The following is a 21,870-nucleotide window of genomic DNA, read 5'->3' on the forward strand; positions in this document are numbered from 1 at the left end:
ACTTTATCTTCTAAATCATGATGAGCATTTTTAATTTCAAGTATCACTTTGAATTTCCAAGTGTTCTTTGCTCTGACCATACTTGTTTTATAGCATGACATTTTTATTTCATTAAAGATATTAACTAGAGTTGATTTATAGTTTTTTCTTCAGTTCCCTGTATTGCCTCTGTTACCTCTAAATTTCTTTGTAATTTTTTTTGAGGGGAGTGGTTCATGTTGGAGGCTTTCTTTAAATGTCTGGTCATTTGTTCATTTTTTTTTTAATTTGAGAGAGAGAGAGTGCACACGCAACTAAGGGAGAGGGGCAGAGAGAGAGAATATTAAGCAGACTCTACACTGAGTGCAGAGTCTGATGCAGGGCTCAATCTCATGACTCTGGGATCATGACCTGAGCCGAAATCAAGAATTAGAAATTCAACCAACTAGGCCACCCAGGCACCCCATTTGTTCATATGTTAAAACAAGGCATTAAAAGGTGGATCAGATACCTTGCTGTATGGGTAGGGCTTAGCAACTCCTGAACTTCACTGTAGGACAATCAAATGTGGATCTAGCTTTTTCATTGAGACACCACCAAGATATCTTTATTTGTAGGTCTGGTCAGTTTCTGAGTTTCCTAGGAGGAGAATCTTTTAATCCCTTCTTGGGATAGGAATCTGGCTGCTGGTATTCTGAAGTGAGACAACAAAAGAACACTATAGACCTCTTTGTTATAAATGCAAAGTTTCTTGTATATCCTCAGCTTTCCATCCAGAACCAAATCATTGCACTCTTCTGTGCTTGGTATCCACAACTTCAAAAACTGTTTCTGATTTCTCCAGGAAATGGATCTCTCAACCTTTACTGGATTACTTACAGGAAGGGTAGTTACCTAACTCCTCAGAATGAAGGTGGAAACTAGGGTCCAATTGCTCCTTAAACAAATAGACACCTTATTTTCAGCCTCCTGATCTTCCATCCTTCCTTCCATACCAGGTGTGGCACCTGGTGTTTTCAGTTTCTAAGAATTCCTGGAATTTGGTTTCTCACTGATTACCTCCCCCAACTCCATTTCCTGGCTGGATCAAAGACAAAGTTGAACACCTGTAATCTTGCTGCTGTTACCATTCTTATTCTGTAGTGATTTCTGAGAAGAGAAATGGTCAGAGACACTGTTACTTTTACCTCCCATCCTACAACAGAGAGCATCAACAGTCTTCTTAGTATAGGAAAGATTCTTGTTTATATTTTAAGTAAGGATAGAAATTTATTCTCTTCTAATTAGAGAAAATCTGTCATATTTATTATATTTCTTGTATGTATCAACATGAATTCTCACCTAAATGATTTATTTATTTCCTTTGTTAGATGCCTAAGACACAGAAAGTCAGAAAAACTATGGCAAGAAATCAAAAAGGAAACAGTTCTTTTCCTCTCTGGCAGTTCCTTCAACAATTTGGGCTTTACATATTATCCCCATTAGATAAGAGAGAGAGAGACACTGAGATAGCATATAAAGTCAAAATGTTGAAGGAGATTATGTTAAGAGAAGCTATTATCTACATATAATACTGGAAGTTTTCAACCCAAATATTTCTTTTTAGAACACTGAAGAAAAAAAATGAGGAAAATAATGAGGAAATAAAAATACTTAGTGTTTAGTGAGATAGATACCAAACTTTGCCAAGCAACTTATTCCTTCACAATATTTTTGATGGAATATTGGAATATTCCATATATTGAAATATATTCTAAAAACAAAAGCATAGAGATATTCCCCAAGGTAATCAAAAGCCTAATTGCTGCAAATGACCCTCATCCATAATCCCCCTCCCCCACTATCCTTCTAATGCAATCAGGTCCACATCTCTCATTTGGCCATCATTCATCTGAACCTCCTTCCACCCATTTGTCTGAAAAAGTTCCTTCCTCCTAGTCCTGGTGGGAGGCAGAGCTCTCTCCCACTCCCCAGGCTAAGCCTGTCAGTTTCTCACTTTCCCAGGCCAACCTTACAACTAGGGTGCCAGCACCTGCCCAAATCAGATACACCTGCTCCAGCCAGCAACCTAAAGCAGCAAGGATGGTGGGAGGAAGCCTTGGTAGCTGTGGCAGCAAGAGCAGGTTCCCTGGCCGCAGCAGGATCAGCAGGGCTCTCTGCCAGCAGGGTCCAGGCTGGCAACCTGAGTGTAGCACCTAATGCTGCAACAGTGGTGACAGGGGTCTCATGGACATGGAGCCTGAGCCAGGTCCTCCAGACTTCAGGTAATTCTTTCCATGACTCATCATTCTTTTAATAAATCTTCTTTCTGCTCAAGTCAGCTCTAAGACTCTTACTGATATATGCAGGTTTCATATTCTGATTAATGAAATAACTGTGAGAAGTAAAGGTGCAAATCTTGATCTATGCAATGACAACAAACACTATAGACAGGTATTATCTATACTAACACCATGGATAAGTAGATACTCCTTTTGTGCCTATAAATTTGTATTAGTTTTCATAGTATAAGCCTGTGTTTTTAGAATCCTACCTGCCCCTTCCCCTCCCCCCCCCCAAAAAAAACCCTGCTAATATTCTTGCAGATTTCAGGGACGAAACTCAAGGTTCTTGTTGGTTCCATTACAAGTTGGGACACATGAGCAAGCCAGCTAGCCTTCCCCATCATTGTAACTGCCTAGACCCATTCTTCAGAGACACCAGTGTGCTTAAGGACTTCCTCTGGCTCTATACGCCTGCCTTCAAAATGCACAGTCAGGCAAGAGACAGAGAGAGAGCTGGTAGGGGAGGAAGGGTGGAAGGGGGAGGAAGGGTGGAAGAGGGAGGGAGGGAGGGAGGGAGGGAGGGAGGGAGGGAGGGAGGGAGGGAGAGAGAGAGAACTCACGGAGATGGTTAACAGCTATAGAAATCATATTTGAGCATTCTTTTAATTAGGCAAAGCTAATGAATGCTGGTGCCTTTTTTTAAAAAGCAGTATCCAGGTGGTGCTTTTAGTATCATCACTATAAATAAAGGCAGTATAAGCTTCAGGGAATCAGAGGTAAGCTCCTAAGGGAATTTTATTTTCTACTCATGATTTAAATAAGTAACTCAAAAAGATGACACTGACAAGGGAAACTTCTTTTCAGTAATAAACATATAGCTATTTTATAGAAGAAAATCTTAACAAAATAGTGGGAATTAATACAATGCAAGAAATACTTCTGAGGATGATACCACATTTAGGTACCGAGAGGCATCTAGAGACGAATAGGGCTCTGGTCCCACCCTTACCTCAAGCTGACAGTCTAAGAGTTAGTAAAAAAGTGGAAGAGTTATGTGAAAACAAGACGATATGCAATGTGATAAGAGGCAGAATGTGCTAAGCCAAAGAGGTGTAGCAAAAGTCATAGTTTTCATTTGTTTTTCTAATATCTCTATTTTTAATTCCCAAACATTCCACCTTAAAGTTCCCCCACATACTGTGAATGAAGTGCTCACCATTTTCAGGGGGAGGGTGGGTCTGCCTAGAATAAAGAAGTCACAGCCACACTATGATTTTCTTTTCTTCCTTTTTTTAATTTAGAGAGTTCATTATAGACATGAAAACCCCTAGCTTTCAAATATAAGAGCTAGACACATGAAAGGCAAAGCATTTTCTTAGAAATATCAAAGATAGGCTTTAAAACACCAACTTGCCAAGCATAGAAGACTGGGCTGTCGTTTGAACTGTAAACATGGAGTAGGGAAATGGTAGGGAAAGGGGCAGGGATCTGAGGAAAGCCCATCCTAAGGTTGGAGGAGAAAACTTAGGGAGGGAAGAGTCAAAGAGTTGAGATGCTTCTGTCTTGGGTACCTCTGGGGCTCAAAGCTTCCGTGGGAAGGGAGGATGCAGAAATAGGAGGATGATAATCCCAGGGTGCAGGTGGCTTGAGCATCACTCTCTGCAGGGACTCTTGGAGACCTCTTCACCCAGTGAATTGGGCCACCCTGGGCCCATAGAGTAGAATTAAGCACAAGTTGTATTTAGCCTGAGAGAGTCTGAGATAAACCTCCACCCTCTGCTCTAGCACAAAGTGAAAAACAACCCAGAAAATGGAGTCCTTTCAGAGGGGCACAGAAGGTATCTAAGAATGAAGAACCTTGGTGTGTGAAGAAAGGTCCTTGAGCCTACTTGAGAATGCTGTATCAGGGAGAGGGGGGACCCTAAGCAGAGGCTGAAAGGCCAGGAGACTATGAATACAGCCACAACATAGGAGTTGAGAGAGAAGACAGTAGGAAGAGACTGACCATACCGAGAGCACAAATGACAAGGAACACACAACCAAAGAGACATCCAGAACAGACACAGTGAGACATCACAGAAGACCAACCAGGTACACCTGCCTCCCTCATGCTACGAGGCCCCTGAGCTTCCTTTCTGGAAGCTGGAAAGGAAAAGGGAGGTACTTATAAGAAAACACCAACTCTGGTAGGAAGCATGAAACTAAATTGACTGTATCTAAATCCTGATTGACTAGAGATTGAGTAAATTTGAAGTGGTAAAATCAAGTCTTCTCTACAACTGACTGGGGTGGATGATAAAGTTAGATTCATTTATAAGAAACCACTTATATTTTTACATAAGACAGTGTGGACATGGGGCCCACAACACAAAGGTACACACCAAGTGCTGTGTGGAAACTGAAGGAAGGAGACATTGTATTACACTAAGGGACAGAGGTATATTGGGCCAGTATTTTTAACAGGATTTTTTTTAACTGTGCCTTACTGAATTTATGGGATTTTGAGAAGTACAAATGAGGTGGAGGCATTCCATATGGCAGAAAGAGGTTGATCAAAGCCTAGGAAATGGGAGGAGGTGGGAAATGTTCAGGAAAAAAATGATGGTCCAATTTGGCTGGAACCTAAGTTCCTCTTTGAAAATTCCACACATGCTCTGCCAGAGCCCTGTGCTTTGTACCTCAATGACAGGAAGAGTTTTGCAAATATCTACTGTATAAAATATATTGAGCTGAGTGATGCCTGGAAACACACCCATTCCTTAGAAGTGCTATTATCTCTGTATGCTTCCTGTCCCTTCCTGCAAATGTAGTAAACACACTTGCCACCAAATGATGCCTCTAGTGTGGAATACTCCTCTCACTCTATGTGAAGCCTTAGCCTACAGAGGAAGGATCTTCCATCGATATTTTGTCCTTTTAGCAGATGTTAGGAAAATTTTTACCATTCTGCCTGCCCCTATTCCTTGGGAGGAGGCAGGACTAATACAAGAAAGGTTTTGGTTCACTGGGTGTGAGGTAAAGTCCAGGCATTTTTATTTTGACAAGTCTCCAAAGGTGATCTAGATATGGAACCTTGGCCTCCTTTGTTCCTATCACTTTCCTTGCCTCCCATTTCTTCATAGCAATTTAGAATATGATCTGGTACATATTTGGTGGCAATAGTTATTTTGAATGAATGAGTGAATATATACGCTGATCTATTTTTCAAACTTCGTTATGCAGTGGAATCACCAGGAGGGCTTGTTAAAATACAGATTGCTGGGTTCCTGAAGAGAAACCTCAAGAGCTTCCAACTCAGCAGGTCTGGGTCAGGAGCTGAGAATTTGTATTTGTAATAATCCTTAGCCCGCAGGTGATGCCAATGCTGTTGGTAGGGGTAGAGGAGTACACTTTGACAACAAAGGGGCCAGATCAATATGGAAATCCACTGAATAATTCAACCATAGCCCAGAACTGATTGGTATCTTTGAATGTTTTACCTACCATTTTCTTAAAAGCTTTTAGAAAAAGATGTTTCCCTATGTTTACTTAACTTCTAACATAAGTTAGAAGAGCAACTTAATAGCATAAATTATAGATATTGGAACTTGTTTCTGGAAGCTATGGAATTTTTATGAAGAATTCCAGGAATCGGACTTCTGAATAAAATGTGAATTATCATTTTCTATTCAAGGGTTGACGTTTTAATGATGCAATAAGATTTTTTTAAGCCATAAGACTTCTAATTTACCCTAAACTGGCCTCCTTTAATATCACAACAAATCAAAAAACAGGCCACCCATTCTGGAGTGATTGAGAACTGGATAAAGAAGAATATGTTTCTGTCTCTTATCTAGACAATAATCCATTTTAGAATCTGGGACTGTCCTATTCGCTTTTCACCCCTATAGAGAAAACAAAACAAAATAACACTGTTTTCACATTATGTTCAGCTCTCACAGAAGCCAGGTCTTTGCCTTGTTTTCCAAACTCTGTAAAAAGTTCAGAATTGGTTCATTAAGAAAATCTGCAAAAATTTGAGGTTTTTACTTTTAAACACTAATGTTTAATATTCACAATGGGCCATAGCTTTCCTTGGAAAGATTATTCTTGAAATTCCCTCACCTGTATTTCCAATTCTATTAGTTATCTGTAGAGACAAAGACACTCAGATTTTGCTGGATCACTGTAAATAAAAAGGGTTTATTTTATAATGGTGCATATTCTGTTTACCATGTGGACTCTGACTACTCAAAATTTAAATCATCAAATGCCCTTATTCTGGCAAGCTCCACGAGAACCATTAATTCCAATTTTACCTAACTGAATATATATTATGGAATTCAGAAAAATAATATTTGAGTTACAAAAATATGCCTTTTTCTTTCTCAGGGCCAGAATGCACATGCAATTCCCAATAAAATGTCAGACATAGTCTGAACTACACAGATCCTCAAATTTACCAACTAGCCTGATTTGTATATAGTCCTCCAGTAGGCAGAAAATGCTCATAAGGGCAGAAAATATCATTTAGTCTGCAGAAGTGTCCATCGATCTGGCCTTTATTTATTTATTTTTCACCAACCAAAGACTGATTCTTATTAAAGTTAACCTAGCTCCTTCCAGACACAAGACTGCACCTTCAGATTTATTTTCCTTGTTCTATTTTATAAGACATGAAAAATTAAATATATCTATATGCAATTATTATTATTTGTAATTGCAGGTTGTATTTTGCATGCTAATTGCTCCATGTTGTCCCAGTGTTCTAGGAGCTAATGTAATTTTATAATATACACTAATTACACATGAGAGAGTTTTCCATTTATCTTACAAGAGGCTCTTTTACCAAAATTCAGGCAAGCACCAATATTAAAGGCCTTTCACAGCAATAGCAAAAATAGAGTTTGATTAAAATATCTTTTAGGAAAGGAAAACTAACCCTTTTTTCACATGATGTGGTAGAAATTCATAACTTGGTCTCCTGAATGAATGGAGGCTAGCAGAGGTGGGTAGAGGTCAAGAAAAGAATAGAGAACTCAGACTTCAGAGTAGAGAGCACCAAAACAGATGAGTGTCAAGGCAGATAAGGAAGATGTTGGTAAATGAGCAACAGGAGCAAATGGCAGAATAGGGATGCAAGTTTGGGAAGCAAGAGTATAGGACAAGTGGGAGGACCTGGGAAGTACAGGCACCAGGTGAGCATGCCAAAAAGGCATGTCAGACTTCTGGAGGGGTGAATTGGCGGATCTATACAGAGGGCATGTAAACAAAAGTTAGAGTCGTGGCTAAGGCTGTGACTCTAAAACTAATGGAGATGCTAGGGAGTGAAGATGGAAGCAAAACAGACGATCCATTTGGACTATCCTAATGAGCCTTAATTAACAGCTTTGGCTGGAAACCTCCCATGACACAACATGGCAGTCTCCAGAGCAGCTTGAAGAAACTGCCAGGATGCAGATTAGCTGTCAACCAAATACATAGCTTGAGTTTTCTTTAGTCAGTTGTTTTCCACTGTATGGGTGAGTGGTCAAAGATGTGAATCTGAATTCCCCAACAAGTGAACAGGATGGGGGGGAGGGGCAGAAAAAAGAACTATTAAACCTATTTCTATTACTAGTAGCAACCTTCCTTAGAGAGGGTTAAAATTAATATTTCAGGAGATCACATTGATAAATTTTTAGAACCATCTCAGGCATAAAATTTTAAATTCCTCAGGCAAGCAACCAGGCTAGATGTCGAACAACCCACCAGACGGCCCTGTAAGTCACATCCACCTGCTGTCTTCAGAACTGAATGAATGTTGAATTCAACCTTCAAGTGAGAAGCCCTCACCCAAGCAGCATATTAGAATTATACAGGAAAATTCTGATTTAAATTCTGATTTGTACAGGAGCATGAGCATCAGTATTTCTTAAAAGCTCCTCATGTGACTGTAAGGGCTGAGAACTACTGCTACTCGAAAGAAAACTCGATGGAGGAAAATACAACCCTAAGTGATACAACATTAAAAAGTGTTCTAAGATGTAGCCAGGATTTCCCAGGACCTTGTGCAACTTTGCTCTTCTTCATACAATAGAAGGCGTATGGTGACTTTGGCTAATATTAATAACATGGTTTACCTCCTGAGATCACTATGACTCTTTTTCTTTCAAGAAAAAGAAACATGAGAACTTGTTGCTTAATTATACTTCAGGAACGTACCTGATAAGTTTAAATTGCTTTGTGGCCTACTATTGATAGATGCTGTTCCTCCTCTATTCATTATGAGTTGTATAGCCTAATTTAGCTATTCAGTTTATGTATCCAATGCTTTGTTGTGACAAAAAGGAGAGTAATCTCTATATTTCTAAGAGGTCTACAGCAATGAGATGTTTTAACCAAGACAATTGTTTAAAAAGCAAAGGAATGGTTTCACACCCAAGAGAAATAGACATTATACCAAAATAATACTTTCCAAAAAGTCATATTGTGAAATGGAGATAAACACAAATTTTTACAGTCTCAAGAAAGACATTTTGATAGAGCAACAGTGTCTAATAAAAATTTAGAAATCGTTAATCATAAAACAAGATTATAAATAAATGTGACTAGAAACTCAACTGACTTTGAGGTCATGTGTGTACATTGATTGATGAACATTAGACATGACCTTAAATATATTTAATTTTTTAAATCTTTTTCATGTTTGTTTATTTTGAGACAGAGAGGGAGAGAAAGAATCCCAAACAGGCTCCATGCTATCAGCACAGAGCCCAATGCAGAGTTCAATCTTATGAACCACGAGATCATGACCTGAGCCAGATGCTTAACCGACTGCACCACCCAGGCACCCCAACCTATAAATTTAAATTAAAATAAGAACCCTGCCAAGTGTTAGATTTAAAAAAAATCTTAAGTCCTGGGAAATATTATGGGTATATGAGGAAATTAGTAGCATAATATTAGCATGAATATTATTCATTTTGACTTCTGAGTTAAATTTTCTCCAAGTCCCAACATCATACCACAGGAAAATAGTATACAAACTTTTCTAAGGTGTAAAACCCTCTTAATAATTAGTAATAATAATAATAATAATAATAATAATAAACCTTCCAAGGGAACATGATGAGTAAGAGTCTTGTCTGATTGAAATCAAGCTCTGCTCCCAGAGCTCCACATTCAGCTTGCTCTTGTCCCCTTCAAGCTGTAGCCCACCGACCTAAAACCAGACTTTTACCTCCATTTTTCCCCTCTCATAGATTGAGTTATTTCCTATGAGTTTCATTGGTTTGATAAAGTAAAAATCCACCAAATCCTCCTAGAATCCTAGGGAAGAAATAATTTAATCTGGAGCCCCTGCTACCTGAGATATTAAAAGAATATATTAATTATAATTTGGCAACCAGATTGGGATACTACTTAAAAGGAAAAGTGCTGAACAGCAGGCAGCAAAAATCTAATTTCAAGTATCTCAGTAAGTTACTCTGTACTGAAATTTGAATGAACTCACTGTAAAAGGCTTCTACAGAAAATGAAAGAGGTAGTAAAAAAAAAAATGAAGACCCATAACTCAGTGCCAGACACTCTTAATCCTCATTGCAAGAGCAGTTATTAACTCCTTAATTAGGAAGAGAAAACTGATACACAGAGAAATTAAACCACTTGTCCAAGTTCCCACAACTGGTAGGTAGCAGAGCTGGAATTTGAATAGAGGAATATCTGATGCCCAATGTCTATGCCTTTCTCCATCACCACACTGGCAGACAGGATGCCTACTAGAATCCTATCATGAAATCTGTTTTGAATTTAATAGCTTACAAAATTCAATATGGTCTATCTACAAGGAAGAAAAATATCAAATTATTAAACAAAACTTCTCTCCAGTCATCCTGCTTCCTGCAATTCATATGTTTAAAATATTTCATTCAATATTAAAGTAAATAAATGAGACAGAATATTAGAGTGGGGATCCAAATCTGCATATTTGGTGAAATTATCAAATCTCTATTATCCATCCCAGTAGTAACAATAAGGGGTGCATAGGTGGCTCAGTTGTTTAAGCATCTGACTTTGGCTTAGGCCATGCTCGCACGGTTCATGAGTTTGAGCCCCATGTCAGGCTCTGTGCTGAGAACTCAGCTCTGATCCTGTGTCTCCCTCTCTCACTGTCACTCCCCTGCTTGTGCACACATGTTCTCTCTCTCTCTCAAAATACATAAATAAATAAATAAACATTTAAAAAAATTTAAATTTCACCAATAAAATGATAATAGTGAAGGTATTATTATAGTATGTCATAAAACATTTTAGTTCTGGGACCAACGTGGTGGAGAAGTAGGGGGAATACATACTTCCCACGTTGCTCAAACAAAAAAGTGTAGAAACCAAAGGACTTTGAACACCAGAGCCTGAGAGGAAAAGAGGCTGAATCTACTAGGAAGAAAATGGGAAAGCTGGAAGAAAGATAGGGCTACTCCAAGGAACAAATCAAAGCACATCTGGTGGAGGGTCCAAAATATTACTACGAGTAGGGTAATAAAATAACCAAAGTCACAACAACAGAGAGTACAAATCACCGAAAAAACACCTCCTGAAGGGCCAGGCCCTGGACAGTGTTTGACCCTCCTTTAATATAGCAGTGCTCACAGGTGAAGAGCATGCCACAAGCTTTTAAAACACATAAGGGACAGAAAACTAACCAAATTGATGGAACAGAAGAATTCTCCTTAAAAGAAATTCCAGGAAGTAGCAACAGCTAACAAATTGATCAAAACCAATTTAAGCAATATAACAGAACAAGAATTTAGAATAATAGTCATAAAATTAATCACTGAGCTTGAAAAATGCATAGAGGACAGCAGAGAATCTACTGCTACAGAGATCAAGGGACTAAAAAATAGTCATGATGAATTAAAAAATGCTATAAATGAGGTGCAAAATAAAAAGGAGGTGGCTACAGCACAGATTGAAGAGGCAGGAGAGAGAAGAGGTAAATTAGAAGATAAAATTATAGAAAAAGAGGAAGCTGAGAAAAAGAGAGATAAAAAAATCCAGGAGTACGAGGGGAGAATTAGAGAACTAAGTGATGCAATCAAATGGAATAATATCCGTATCATAGGAATTCCAGAAGAAGAAGGAGAGAGAGAAAGGGGATGAAGGCGTACTTGAACAAATCATAGCTGAGAACTTCCCTGATCTGGGGAGGGAAACAGAAATTGAAATCCAAGAGGCACAGAGAACTCCAGATGTAACTTGAATCGATCTTCTGCAAGACATATCATAGTGAAACTGGAAAAATACAAGGATAAAGAGAAAATACTGAAAGCAGCTAGGGATAAATGGGCCTTAACATACAAAGGTAGACAGATAAGGGTAGTAGGAGACCTATCTATTGAAACTTGGCAGGCCAGAAAGGAATGGCAGGAAATCTTCAATGTGATGAACAGGAAAAATATGCAGCCAAGAATCCTTTATCCAGCAAGTCTGTCATTCAGAATAGAAGGAGAGAGAAAGGTTTTCCCAAACAAAAACTGAAGGAATTCATCACCACTAAACCAGCCCTACAAGAGATCCTAAGGAGGATTTTGTGAGTGAAATATTGCAAGGACCACAAAGTACCAGAGACATCACTACAAGCATGAAACCTACAGACATAACAATGACTCTAAACCCATATCTTTCTATAATAACACTGAATGTAAATGGACTAAATGCTCCAACCAAAAGACATAGGGTATCAGAATGGATAAAAAACAAGACCCATCTATTTGCTGTCTACAAGAGACTCATTTTAGACCTGAGGACACCTGCAGATTGAAAGTGAGGGGATGGAGAACTATCTATCATGCTACTGGAATTCAAAAGAAAGCTGGAGTAGCCATACTTATATCAGACAAACTAGACTTTAAATTCAAGACTGTAACAAGATATGAAGAAGGACATTACATAATAATTATGGGGTCTATCTATCAGGAAGATCTAACAATTATAAATATCTATGCACCAAATTCGGCAGCACCCAAATATAAAAAACAATTAATCATAAACATAAGCAACCTTATTGATAAGAATCTGGTAATTGCAGGGGACTTTAATACTCCACTTACAACAAGGGAAAGAACATCTAGACAGAGAATAAATAAATAAACAAGGGCCCTGAATGATATATTGGATCAGATGAACTTGACAGATATATTTAGAACTCTGCATCCCAAAGCAACAGAATATACTTTCTTCTCGAGTGTACATGGAACATTCTCCAAGATAGATTACATACTGAGTCACAAAACAGCCCTTAATAAGTATAAAAGAATTGAGATCATACCATGCACACTTTCAGACCACAATGCTATGAAACTTGAAATCAACCACAGGAAAAAGTAGGAAAACCTCCAAAAGCATGGAGGTCAAAGAACATCCTACTAAGGAATGAATGGCCCAACCAGGCAGTTAGAGAAGAAATTTAAAAATATATGGAGGGGCGCCTGGGTGGCTCGGTCGGTTGAGCGTCCGACTTCAGCTCAGGTCATGATCTCACGGCTCGTGAGTTCGAGCCCCGCGTCAGGCTCTGTGATGACAGCTCAGAGCCTGGAGCCTGTTTCGGATTCTGTGTCTCCCTCTCTCTCTGCCCCTCCCCTGTTCATGCTCTGTCTCTCTCTGTCTCAAAAATGAATAAATATTAAAAAAAAATTTTTTTTAAATAAATAAAAAAAATAAAAATATATGGAAACAAATGAAAATGAAAATACAACAATCCAAACACTCTGGGATGCACTCTGGGATGCACTTCCAAAACTCAAGCAGGAAGAAATAGAAAATTTGAACAGACCCATAACTAGTGAAGAAATTAAATCAGTTATCAAAAATCTCCCAACAAATAAGAGTACAGGACCAGATGGCTTCCCTGGAGAATTCTACCAGACATTTAAAGCAGAGATAATACCTATCCTTCTCAAGCTGTTCCAAAAAATAGAAAGGAAGGAAAACTTCCAGTATCATTCTATGAAGCCAGCATTACTTTGATTCCCAAACCAGACAGAGACCCAGAAAAAAAAAAGAGAATTACAGGCCAATATCCCTAATGAATATGGATGCAAAACTTCTCAAGAAGATACTCTCAAATCGAATTCAACAGCATATAAAAAGAATTATTCACCATGATCAAGTGGGATTCATTCCTGGGCTGCAGAACTGATTCAGTATTCACAAATCAATCAATGTGATACATCACATTAATATAAGAAAAGATAAGAACCATATGATCCTGTCAATCGATGCAGAAAAAGCATTTGACAAACTTCAGCATCCTTTCTTAATAAAAACCCTCAAGAAAGTCGGGATAGAAGGAACATACTTAAAGATCATAAAAGCCATTTATTAAAAGCCCATAGCTAACATCATCCTCAATGGGAAAACTGAGAGATTTCCCCCTGAGATCAGGAATGTGACAGGGATGTCCACTTTCACTGCTGTTGTTTAACATAGTGTTGGAAGTTCTAGCAACAGCAATCATACAACAAAAGGAAATCAAAGGCATCAAAATTGGCAAAGATGAAGTCAAACTTTTTCTTTTTGCAGATGACATGATACTATACATAGAAAACCCGATAGACTCCACCAAAAGTCTGCTAGAACTGATACGTGAATTCAGAAAAGTCTCAGGATACAAAATTAATGTACAGAAATTGGTTGCATTCTTATACACTAATAATGAAGCAACAGAAAGACAAATAAAGAAACTGATCCCATTCACAACTGCACCAAGAATCATAAAATACCTAGGAATAAACCTAACCAAAGATGTAAAGATCTATATGCTGAAAACTATAGAAAACTTATGAAGAAAATTGAAGAAGATACAAAGAAATGGAAAAACATTCCATGCTCATGGATTGGAATAAATATTGTTAGAATGTCAATACTACCCAAAGCAATCTACACATTCAATGCAATCCCAATCAAAATTGCACCAGCATTCTTCTGAAAACTAGAACAAGCAATCCTAAAATTTGTATGGAACCACAAAGACCCCAAATAGCCAAAGTAATATTGAAGAAGAAAACCAAAGTGGGAGGCATCACAATCCCAGACTTTAGCCTCTACTGCAAAGCTGTAATCACCAAGACAGCATGGTATTGGCACAGAAGCAGACACATAGATCAATGGAATAGAGACTCCAGAACTGGACCCACAAATGTATGGCCAACTAATCTTTGACAAAGCAGGAAAGAATATCCAATGGGAAAAAGTCTCTTTAACAAATGGTGCTGGGAGAACTGGACAGCAACATCAGAAGAATGAAACTAGACCACTTTCTTACACCATTCACAAAGATAAACTCAAAATGGATGAAGGACCTGAATGTGAGACAGGAAACCATCAAAACCCTAGAGGAGAAAGCAGGAAAAAACCTCTCTGACCTCAGCTGCAGCAATTTCTTACTTGACACATCTCCAAAGGCAAGGGAATTAAAAGCAAATATGAACTATTGGGACCTCATGAAGATAAGAAGCTTCTGCACTGCAAAGGAAACCATCAACAAAACTAAAAGGCAACTGACAGAATGGGAAAAGATATTTGCAAATGACATATTGGATAAAGGGCTAGTATCCAAAATCTATAAAGAACTCACCAAACTCCACACCTGAAAAACAAATAATCCAGTGAAAAATGGGCAGAAAACATGAATAGACACTTTTCTAACGAAGACATCCAGATGGCCAACAGGCACATGAAAAGATGCTCAACATCGCTCCTCATCAGGGAAATACAAATCAAAACCACACTGAGATATCACCTCACACCGGTCAGAGTGGTCAAAATGAACAAATCAGGAGACTATAGATGCTAGCAAGGATGTGGAGAAACGGGAACATTCTTGCACTGTTGGTGGGAATGCAAATTGGTGCAGCCGCTCTGGAAAACAGTGTGGAAGTTCCTCAAAAAATTAAAAATAGATCTACCGTATGACCCAGCAATAGCACTGCTAGGAATTTACCCAAGGGATATAGGAGTGCTGATGCATAGGGGCACTTGTACCCCAATGTTTATAGTGGCACTTTCAACAATAGCCAAATTATGGAAAGAGCCTAAATGTCCATCAACTTACAAATGGATAAAGAAGATGTGGTTTATATATACAATGGAATACTACTTGGCAATGAGAAAGAATGAAATCTGGCCATTTGTAGCAATGTGGATGGAACTGGAGAGGGTTATGCTAAGTGAAATAAGTCAGGGAGAAAAAGATACCATATGTTTTCACTCATATGTGGATTCTGAAAAACTCAACAGAAGACTAGGGGGGAGGAAAGGGGGAAAAAAGTTACGGAGAGGGAAGGAGGCAAACTGTAAGAGACTCTTAAATACTGAGAACAAACTGAGGGTTGATGGGGGGTGGGGGGGAGGGGAAAGTGGGTGATGGGTATTGAGGAGGGCACCTGTTGGGATGAACACTGGGTGTTGTATGGAAACCAATTTGACAACAAATTTCATAAAAATAAATAAATAAAGTCTATTTTGTCCAAAAAAAAATTAGCTCTGCATAAGCACACTTTCAGAAGACTAGTTATAGGATAGCTTTGAAGAAACCGCCAATAAATCTCTCCAATCTGACATATAATGGCCAAGGAAAAGCCCTAGCCAGTGAGTTCATATCACTAAACGTCTAAGAAATTTAGAATATCTCCCAGTATAACCTAAGGACATAGTTTGAAAAAGACAAAAAGGCCCACTATAGATTATCTGAAGTTCTGAGAAATATCATCTTTGTACAAAAAGTGAAGTCAAGACTCTGAGATGCCTATTAGATACCCAAGTAGACACACTGAGGCAGTTATTTATATGATTCTGGAGTTAGAGGGAGATGTGTGGCCTAGAGACACGAATTTACAAATCACACATAGATAGTATTTAAATCCTTGGATGAAGGATCACCTAAGCAGAAAAAAAAAAAAATGAGGGCTAACCTTACATTACTACAATCTTTGTGGACTGGGGATAAGAGGTGGATTTAGACAAGAAACAGAACGAGTGTGGGTATGGCAGAAAAAAAGCTAAGAGATGTTTCCCAAAGCCAAATGAAGAAAATGTTTCAGTAAAAGAGTAAACATTGTTGTCAGTAGCTCAACTAATATGATTCATTCCCACTTTCCCTAAACTGGTTCCTTTGCTGAATAAATGGCATCAGCATTTATTCCAATAGATCAAAAACCACTTGGAATTACTCTTGACTTCTCTTTCTTTCACCCTCCACATCCAATCCACAGCAAGTACTATTGACTTTAACTTCACAATACATGCCAAATTTGATTGCTTTTTATAACCTTCATTTCTGCCATCCTAGTTCAAGCCACACCTGTCTCTCCCCAGGACCGCTGCAATAGCATCTAAAATGGTTATGCTACTTTGTCTCCCACTCCCTTATGGCTTACATTCATCACAAAGAAGCCAGAATGATAATTTTAAGACACAAAATAGGGTCACAACCTATAGACCAGATGAGCTGTTGCTAGAAGAAACAAAGGAATCAAACATATCCTGCTCCTTACAGCTCCTGATGGTAATAAGGGCAAGAAATGAGCCTAATATGTTGGTAATAGACTCTAAGGTAAAACACTGGCCAGAATGCCTCTTAATTGTAATAACAAACTGTGAAAGAGAAAATAGGAAGTTGTATTCTAAAAATAGTGATAAACTTAAAGCAGGAAAACAATGCAAGAAATGATCTACTGATTGAGGGGCAAGAGATTAAAATGTAGAACAGGATGTGAAGAGGAACAGTGGGAGCAGTGGGAGCAGGACATGTGAATTGGTGAATCAGATATGTCCTGATCCACAAAAACACCTCCTGTAGGAGTTATTCCCAGCCTTGGCCCCTGATAAAGGGACAGCCCTGGGTGGCCATGCTTATTCCATGTGATTTTCCCAAGCAAGATGGTTGTTCCAGGGTTCATCATGGTGGGAGTGGGTGGGAGGTACTCATACTCTTCTTACAGAAATTTGCACTGGGATGCTGAGAACCTCAAACTGTTGCAAGACAAAAAGAAAGAAAAGCTACTGAGTGATGAAGTACTAGAAAGTCCATGAACTGATTGCTGAGCTCTCCAATGCTATCCCAGTGCCTGCTTATCCTAAGAATATTCAGCATTTCCAAGAGTTTCATGAGACTTCTCTATAGCCTAATCATCACAATTTTTTAAAGTGAGTTAATTTGATGGAGTGTCTTAATCTATCAAGGATGCTATAACAAAATGACACAGGGTAGATGGTTTACAAACAACAGAAATTTACTTCTCACAGTTCTGGACCTGGAAGTCCCAGGTCAGGGTGCTGCATGATTGGGTGAGGGTCCTCTTCCCACTGTGTTTTCACTAACAGAAGAGAGAAGAGGCTACTAAACTTCATGGGGTCTCTTTCATAAGAGCACTAATCCCATTCATGAGGGCTCCACCCTCCTCACCTAATCAACCTTCAGAGGCCCTACTTCCTAAGACAATCATATCGGGCATTAAGATTTCAACATATCAATTTTGGGGGCGCCTGGGTGGCGCAGTCGGTTAAGCGTCCGACTTCAGCCAGGTCACGATCTCGCAGTCCGTGAGTTCGAGCCCCGAGTCAGGCTCTGGGCTGATGGCTCAGAGCCTGGAGCCTGTTTCCGATTCTGTGTCTCCCTCTCTCTCTGCCCCTCCCCCGTTCATGCTCTGTCTCTCTCTGTCCCCCCAAAAAAATAAATAAACGTTGAAAAAAAAACCATATCAATTTTGTGAGGAAACAAACATTCAGACTAAATAAAAATAGCTGTGACTGAAGTGGGCAAACTGGGTTTATTACAGAGATAGAATTGTAAGGCCTTTGGATTTTTTCCATGCTTTAAGCATTCAACTGATATGGGTTGGGATAAACATTTTCCTTTTTTCCTATTTTTTATTATTTTTTAAGTTTATTTTTGAGAGAGAGCATGGAGAGTGGTAGAGAGCGAGGAAGAGAAAGAGAGCATGTGAACAAGAGAGAGAGAGAAAATCCCAAGCAGGCTCTACGCTGTCAGCGCACAGAGCCCAATGCAGAGCTCAGTCCCACGAGCCATGAGATCATGACCTGAGGCAAAACCAAGAGTCAGATGCTTAACCAACTGAGCCACCAAGGCACCCCTTTTCTTCCTCTTTTATACCAAGAGAGACAACATGGGTTTGCATGAATCCATTGTTTTGGAACTTCTTTCACCTTTGGTCAAGCAGGGCAAAGGTGAAGCCTTTGGTTGACTCTACTTTAAGCTGCTTAGGTTGGCTCTACTCCTGCTTTTGAATGAAAAAGACTAAAGGGAAAGTCTTAAGATATATGTCATCTAGTCTCCCTGAAGTGGGAGACCCAAAAGAAATCTGTAGAAAATATTTGCCTGGAGTCCTTTATACCTGGGAAATCCTACAATGATAAGTTATTTGCTTATCAAATGATACAAAATGTGTTCAGATGAGAAAGGTAGATCTTATCTCAATATTCAAGGCCAAGAGTATCTGAACATTAGGAGAAAGACAAAGACTCGGCAAACTGAGTTCATTCAAAACATATTCAAATAATAATAAGCATAAGTTATAGCAGGAATTCTCAAGGAAAGGATTAGAATATTGTACTCTTCACAAAAATCTTGAAACACTTAACAAAAATAATTCAAATGGCAAGGTACAAATTGAAAGGCTTTAAGGCAAGTTAGTGACAAAAGGCAAAGAGACACCATCCCCTGGTGTACATGAAAAAATGAGGAAGAACAATACAAGATCAGCCTGCACAAGCCAAGGAAAGTCAAGGGTCAGAGAAATTAAAGAAGCACCCAATTTTTATTTTGTTCTGGTTTCAGCATTGCAAGACAAACACTTCCTTGTTGGAGCATTTTTGAGGATGAAATCTTGATGTTTTTGTAAAGTCATTTGACATCCAAATGTCAGAGTTTTTATTTACATGGATATGCATGTGAGTATTTTATTTTTCTATTGTTGCTATAACAAATCACTACAAATTTAGTTGCTTAAAGCAACATAAATTTATTATCTTTCAGTTCTATTGGCGAGAAGTCTCGTCACATCTCATCAACTGAAATCAAGGTGTCAGCAGAGCTGTATTTCTTTCTGGGGGTTCTCAGGAACAATCTGTTTTGTTGACTCTTCTACCTTCTAGAGGCTGCAAGCATTCCTTAGCTCACAGTCTGTTCCTCTATTTTCAAAGCCAGTGACACCCCATCTCTCTGATCTATTTTTACTGACCACATCTCTAGGAAAGTTTCTCTGATCTAAAGGATTAATATAATTAGACTGGGCTCATCTCCCCAACCTTAATCACAGCAGCAAAAGCCCCTTTTGCTATGTAGTGTAACATATTGACAGGTTCCAACAGTCAGGTATGGACATCTTTGGGGGGCACTATTCCACCTACCCCGATAAAGAAAACTGGATCCTCCTCAGAATAACTTAAGCTCACATTTTCAAGTCTTCCAGATATCATTAGATACTAAAGCCTTCTTCTCCCCAAATTGATGAGGCATCTCTCATTCCCTTTGTGGGTTCATAAATTCTGATGTCCTTCAACCTGTGCTCTTTAATTTACTATAGGAGATGATGTCGTCTTCTTTCCACTGAATAAAAATTCACTGTTTATCACTTGAGATATTTGCTGTTCCTTGTACTCAATTAAAATATTGTAACTTCACTTGTTTTTGTATCTTTTATCTATACACACCACTACTATGTCACATGCTTTCTCAGAGCAGAGTACTGTATATTTAACTCTCTTCAGATGATTTCTATACAGCACCATGGAGACTGCGCATTTTATTGATGCTTTTACCATTTAACAAGCATATGGCAAAACAAACTTATATTTTATAGACAGAAAACAACAGATAACTGGTTATTTTAAGTCAAGCTATCAAAACATATCAAATTAGGTGAAATTAGAGAAAAGAACTTTCCAAAGCAGGTCACTAAAAATTTCCTTCAAAAACCTTTCTTTTGGCATGTTAAAAATTCAATTTTCTACACATTTTTTTTGGAACTTTTTTGCTACAAAAAATGAAGTTCCCCACTGATGATCTACTTTAATCCTCTTCTCATGGTAGTCAGATCCTAGACACCACAGGAGATCAGAGCTGGAAAGAAACTTTGAAATCTACATTCTCCATTTAATAGACAAGGAAACTGAGGCTCAGTAAGATAAAAAGAAAGAAAGCATGAGAATCACATTGGTTTTATGGGTGAAAATACAGGCTTGAGTTGCTAGTGAACAATTATTCAGAATTAGGACTAAAAGGGAAAGATTATCACACTCTCAGGCTTCCAACTAACAACATCCTTGTTCATAGCTTAACCTTGAGAGTGGTAATGGCCACGAGCCAGTGGAGCGGAAGGCCAGAGGAGAGAAGGATGTCACTCACGCTGATGGAGTGAGTGCCCTGCCAATAATAGGAACCTGCACAAGGTCCCTTAAGCGATGATAGTTCAGCATGGTTTCCCCCAAAGAGTCTGTTTTCATTAAACATTTTTCAGACACAGCTTGCTTGATTTTTAATAAATAGGCAAGTTGATAATCTTTCTTCTGAGAATTTTATATCTGGTGCTAAAACCAATTTAAATAGGCATGCCATGTAATTTTACATTTTCACCAGAGTATAAAAACACAGTAGCAAATAGCTAACCTCCCACAGTTTTTACCCAACACTTACCTCTTCCTTGCCCCTCTTCTCACACACGTAGGACACCTGGGAAGACAGTAGGCAGTGTTTTGTCATAATTCATTTATGCCGTGTACCTTCAGTCTCTGAGGGAAATTTCTGTGCTCACACATTCTCCTGCCTCAGATACCCCACAGCTGAAGACAATGGAAAAATGAGAGAAAATATGTTAGACGAACGTGATATCCCATCACATGCTGCGATGAAAATCTAATTCCAGGGACTTCCAAGCAAAAGTTTCACACAGAATGCACTCCCATCTTCTCTCTCTCCCACTGTCATCATCACAGGAAAGGGCTCCAGAAAATTTTTGTTTCTTTTTTTACAGCTTTATTGAGGTACAATTGAGAAATCAAATTGTGAGATATTTAAAGTATACAGTGTGATGACCTGATATACATACATTGTGAAAAGATTCCTCTCATCCAGTTAATTAACACATCCATCACCTCATATAGTCACCCTCTTTTTTGTGAGTGAGAACATTTAAGTATTACTCTTACCAAATTTCAATTATTCAATAGTTATCAATTACAGTCACCATGTTATACATTAGATCCTCAGACCTCATTCATCTTACACCTCATAGTTTGTACCCTTTAACCAAACTTTCCCTATTTCAGCCATCCCCAGCCCATGGCCACCACCTTTCAATTCTATGTTTCTATGAGTTTGACTTTTTTTTAATTTCACATATAAGTGATACCATGCAGTATTTTTCTTTCTCTGGCTTATTTCACTTAGAATAATGTGCTCCATGTGTTCACCATGTTTTTGCAAATTACAGGTTTTTCTTCATTTTAGAGGCTGAATGATATTCCTCTGTGTGTACGTGACAGAGACAGAGATCTATTCATCCACTGATGGAAAATTAGGTTGTTTCCTTCCACATCTTGGCTGTTGTGAATAATGATACAATAAAAATGGGAGTATAGATATCACTTC

The 21,870-nt window shown here is 38.6% G+C and overlaps 1 long non-coding RNA gene across 1 annotated transcript in view; it reads right to left on the minus strand.

Annotated features, from left to right (window-relative positions):
• Positions 1-21,870, minus strand: part of LOC123385450 — a 136,394-nt gene that overhangs the window by 94,915 nt on the left and 19,609 nt on the right. The window contains exon 2 of the long non-coding RNA XR_006597970.1: positions 20,917-21,062. This is a non-coding gene — a long non-coding RNA (uncharacterized LOC123385450). The remainder of the gene's footprint in view (positions 1-20,916; positions 21,063-21,870) is intronic.

This window comes from Felis catus, chromosome B2 (assembly GCF_018350175.1).
Source record: "Felis catus isolate Fca126 chromosome B2, F.catus_Fca126_mat1.0, whole genome shotgun sequence".
Taxonomy (NCBI): domain Eukaryota; kingdom Metazoa; phylum Chordata; class Mammalia; order Carnivora; family Felidae; genus Felis; species Felis catus.